Below are 5,604 nucleotides of genomic sequence, written 5' to 3' on the forward strand. Positions count from 1 at the left end.
TAAAACCCAAATCGTTAATTTAACCGATATAAATTCCAACTATGTAAATGTAATCGAAATAATAAATCGGTTTTTTTGTTTATGAATGATATAGCAATGAATGATGAATGTGATTTTTGGGGGTTTTTTGGGTTGAGACTCTTGAGAGTGTTGGTTGGGTTGGTGAGATGAATGTATGGATAGATGAATGCTGATATTTTGTATTTTTCATCGTTTTGTTTTTTAATAAAAAATTGAATTTTTATGAAGGAGTTGAGTGGTTGAGTGGCTGGCGAGTTGGGTTGGTTGAAATATTTTGTAAATCCGACTTCAGCTAGTGATGATCCGTATGAATATAATCGTCTTAGAAGATCGTCGCAAGAATGATTCATAGAAATTCATGGCGAGATTCGTGATCGTGCCACTCATAACGCTTTGAAAAATGATCTCATTGAGCATATTTGGCAAAATTTCCGTAACTCGAATTAGTTTAGAATGCATTTTTTTATTTCGTAGTATTTAATGTTTTTTAAGATCGTGTTTTTTTTTTTAATTATGTATGCGGTTTTTTTATATGTCGACTCATGTTTTCAATAAAGTTTATTTATTGCCAATATTTTTTTTTAATGTACACTATAAAAATAAATTACTTAACATATTTGAGTAGTTTTTATTTTAAAAATGACAAGAATAACTTAATTGTAGTATGTTATTAAATAATAATTGTAAAAGTAAGAGAGAGGTTTTGGTGGGGTAGTGAATGTGGTAAATGATTGGAAATGTTGGAAAGTGGAAAAATGATTGGGTTGGTGACCTAGGTCGTGACCTTCTGTTTGGGAGGGTGAAAATGGGTCAAGATTAATAAGGTGCGATTAAGAAGAAAAAATTTGGTGACCCGATTAAGGCGACCTTCTGCTTGGGGATGGTCTTAGCCACCCCTTAGGTCATACTAATCTATTGCCTTAATCATGATTAAGGTGATCTTGTTGGTGTCCCTTACTTGGACATGGTCTTAAGACTTAAGAGTTGGCTAGTGTAACGGTAATAAATGAGAGTTATCCTGAGGGAGAGTACGTGTGTATCGTGTCATTATCTAGTTGTTTCAAGTTTGAATAGTCTTAACCGCTGTTGGCTGAGTACATTGTACTGTGGTGACTGTATTGTATTATTTGTCTTGTATTGGGAATTTGGGATTTAATTATAGAGAGGACGTGAGTTTATAGTAAGGGGAGACTAGAGAGTGATTCAGATCTACTCGTCCAAATTCCGCACGTTCTATCTCTCACCTCCCTTTTTCCCCTCTCGTTTCCCCCTCTTCTTTTCTTTTGCATTCACTTTGTCTGACCTCATCCTTCAGGTTTTCACGTGGAATTATCTAATAATCACAAATTCTCATTATACACGGACACTAACCGTCTATAATGAAAGACGGGCCAAATATAATACCACTTTCCTAATAGGACAAACAACAAATGGAGTGGTGGGGGTAAAAAATATCACCACTTTCATTGTATTTGACCCGTCTATAGCAATAGACGGATATATCCGTCTATAGCAAGACTAATTGTTACCTTATTTGACTATATTTCTTTAATTGTATATTGGTTATAACTTATAACGGATTACTTCTCAAATATATTTGTTTGTTTCATGTCTTCTGACTACTTATTTCTTAAATAAACTTGTTTGTTTCATGTATTCTAAGTCACAACAGAGGTAAATAATTAAATATTACTATATTTTCAGTTGTATAATAGGATCGTATAACCATTGTTGTCAGAATCGCGATTCGATCCAACGATTCTACGATTTTACGATCCAAAAATGCTTGACCGATCCTGAATCCTACGATTCTATCATAGTTGTAGAATCTTACGATCCTATTAATTTGAAAATTTCTAGAGATGGGATCATAATACGATCCTACGATTTTACGATCCTACGATTCGATTCCATAATAAAAAAATTAATACATATTTTTATAGAATGACACCGTAAAACCCAAATTTCATGTAAGTTGTTCATACAATGATACTAAAATCATTCATTACCAATATTTTAAGAATAAATATTAATAAATAAGTGTTTTAATTTTCAATTATATTTTTTTACCAAATAAAAAATCATATTTAGTGAGTTTGTAGAATCTTGCGATTCTACGATCCGATTCTACCGATTCGATCCTACCCTCCCCATCGATCCAAAGTAGAATCCCGATCCTGACAACATTGCGTATAACCAATATATATTTAACTGTACGTATGTGTAATTTTTCTGGACTTTATTAACTTTTTTTTTTTTTTATGTTTAAATGGGTGAGTTGAGAAACTTCATGATATAAACTCAGATTTCTTAAAGGAAAACAAAACTCGAAAATTTTATTATAAAGATAGAATTTTATACCACGAGTTGTATTACAATTGGTGTTATAGTTCATTAATTGACACTATCTATTTAATTCAAAAAGTAAACTTATATTAAAGATATTACCTCAAAGTGTATAATAGGCCATTTATTTATTTATTATAAGGAAACAAAATTACGTTGATCATATAAGATAAGGCTAAACTATATCATCCTTTTAGATGAGGGAGAAGAGTACGTGAAAGCCAATGACGTGTCACCTTAAAAAAGGACATGAGTATCCCAAATTGGCCATAAAATCCCCCACTAGTGATGTGTTCATTTTATATACTTTTATCCCATATTTTAGCTCAAATTTATATGATTATTGCACTAACCTTAGTGTTTTAATGAGCTAATATTGTATTTTAGTTGCCTTTGCATGTTTTGTCACATTTTGTAGGAAGTTGAGCTTTTAGAAGCTTATTCCATCACTTGTACAATAAACTAGAAGCAAGCCTAAAGTGAGAAGCAAGCATTGGACCAACCTTGAATTATTTCATGGATTTGCATGCATAAAGATATGGATTTAAATGAGAAATGCAAAATAAAGTCTTATGCAAAGTCAAGCCCAAGATTTGAAGTCCAACTAAGATGAAAGCTTAGGATGATAGAGTGCATTGGATGCCAAGCTTAAAGATCATTATTGGACGCTTAATAGGGCATTTATCGCTAAGCATTGGATTCCGTAAGTATTAACTAGAGGAATTAAGGTGAACGAGCTGGAAAGCCACGACCCCGATCGGGGTTGGCGCCCCCGATCGTGGTTACCTTGCCCATTGTGTTTACGTTTCAACTCCTAGCTCCCCATAATAGAGAGCCAGGTCCGACCTAATTAGCATCCAATTTTCATCATACATTCTCATATTTCTTGTATTCTTTAGCACACAAAAATTCTCTCATAGTTTTCATATTAGTTTTAATTTTGTTAATCATTTGGTCATTGTTAAACATTTGGTTATTAGATATTCAAGCTTTTGGTTCCCAATTGTTCTTCCTTGCAAGTTCCTCGTTCTAGTTCCATTTCTATTTCGGTAATTCTAAATTCTAGTTTATTTAGTTTACATTTCTATTTTAGTTATCACATAGTTTTATCATTAATATTTTAATTATATCACATAGTCCATTATCACATTTTATGATTCACCATTTAGTTTACATTATTTCTATAATCATGTTTAGCATTTCATACATCATAGTTGGTAGTTTACATTTCAATATGAGTAGCTAAATTTCCTTAGTCTAGGGACTAGGGAAGCCATGCAATAACTAATATATGTAAAATGATAAATTAGGTTGATGTAATATTGTCAAATTGTTTCTATCACATGTTTGTATCGTCACGATTAATCTTTGTTTAGAGGCCTTATTCTTCGATTAAGTTTGTTAATTCGTTCTATAAGTCGAGAGGCATGGAATCAGATTAGACTAAGCATGTGTAGTAGGACGACCTAGTCATAAACGAGAGTTTCTCTAGGACCCGGTCTATGGTTGACACTAATATCGTAAGGTGGGTGTCTTTAAGCCTAAACAATTGACAATGTTATTAATTCCGAGTTTAACATGAACATATATACTTACAATTGCATGTGTGACCCGACTCCCCTAAACTCCTTTAATCATATAACTTACATCGTTTCATTTGCTAGTTAACAAACCAACCAACAAACCAAACCAATCATAATCGACCTTGATAGAAGTTTACTCATAGCATTTCATAGCGCAATTCCCGTCTCCTTGTGTTCGACCCTTATTACTACATTAATTTGTGTCTAGGGAATTTATATGTGTTACGTGTGCGACATAGGCTATCAAATTTTGGCGCCGTTGCCGGGGAGCACGGTTTTATTACATTTAGTTTTGTCGATTTCTATCTTGTTTTTCTTTTGTCTTGAGGAACACTTGTTCCTTGAGACCGTTACTTATCATTTTCTAGAAATTGTTGTCTTATGCCCAGGTCTTTTCGTAGTGGAAATTTACTTTCACCGGATTCCGACCCGAGAAAACCTTTCGTAAAAGATGACGTTTTTGGAAAGAAGTTAAAGAAGGCGCTTCTCCCGTGCAAGTTGAAAGTGCAAGAAAGTCTTACTTAGACGATCTTAAAGCTCTTGAAGAGGAGGAGGTTTATAGTTTATCATCTCCACCACCACCACCATCTCCAACCAAAAAGATGGTGAAACTTTCCGATCATCCCAAGCCCATCGCGGCTATGCTTCCGGCCGGGGTATTACAACTACTCAAATTACCGCCACGAAATTTAAGATCAAACCGGATTTCATTAGCCTTGTGGAGATGAAGCAATTTGGGGGAAGTCCTTTGGAGGATCCCAATTTGCATGTGCAAAACTTTTGCGATTGTTGCTCCATGATTCGGCAAACGAGCGTCACTCAAGCCCAAATAAGGGAAATACTTTTATCTTTCTCTTTGAAGGACAAGGTAAAGCTATGGATCAATAGCCTTGATCGCATAGCCATGGGGATCACAAATTGGGAGACATTGGCTCTTGCTTTCTATCAAAAGTTTTTTCCACCTGAGAAAACTCAAACCTTGAGGAGCCAAATCACCGGATTCCGTCAACAAGCACTTAGGGGCTTATATGAAGTTTGGGAGAGGTCCAAGGAGTTGCAAAGGCAATGTCCACATCATGGATTGGATGCTTGGTTCCTAGCTATAACATTCTATAATGGATGTTGTGCCGAGTCCCGAAGGATTCTTCATTCCGCCAACAATGGGCGGTTTGATCAAATTGACACCGATATTGCTCATGTCACAATTGAATCCATGGTGATCCATGACGCGTAATATGTCAATTCTCGAAGTGGGCCACTCAAGGGTAAGGAGGAATATTCCGATAATCCCGTCTTGTTAGCTCAAATTGCCTTACTCCAACAATAATTGGTGGAACGAGATGCTAGGGATTCTCTTCAACAACTCAATGATGTGTCTTCTACTAGCCAAATCATTGTTTGTGAAGGTTGCGGGGGTGCGGGTCATTATGCCGCTCTATGCCAAGCTACTATGGAGGAGGTATGTGCTTATCAAGCTTTTAGGCAAAGTTCTTATCCACCGGGTACATTTTCAAATGTTTATAACCCGAACTCAAAATTTTACCCGAACTTGTCTTACAAAAGAAACAATGTGCTTAACCCTCAACCCCAATAAAGTTTTGTTCCCCAACCACAAAATAACTTCATCCCCCAACAACAAAAGTATAATTCCCCA

General features: G+C 35.2%; 1 non-coding gene across 1 annotated transcript; it reads right to left on the reverse strand.

Moving 5' to 3' along the window:
- Positions 1–4,925: 4,925 nt before the first annotated feature.
- On the reverse strand, positions 4,926–5,033 carry LOC141615750 (small nucleolar RNA R71). Its single transcript, XR_012530153.1, has one exon. It is a non-coding gene; the product is annotated as a small nucleolar RNA R71 (small nucleolar RNA).
- Positions 5,034–5,604: the final 571 nt, after the last annotated feature.

Source organism: Silene latifolia, chromosome 11 (assembly GCF_048544455.1).
Source record: "Silene latifolia isolate original U9 population chromosome 11, ASM4854445v1, whole genome shotgun sequence".
Classification (NCBI taxonomy): Eukaryota; Viridiplantae; Streptophyta; class Magnoliopsida; order Caryophyllales; family Caryophyllaceae; genus Silene; species Silene latifolia.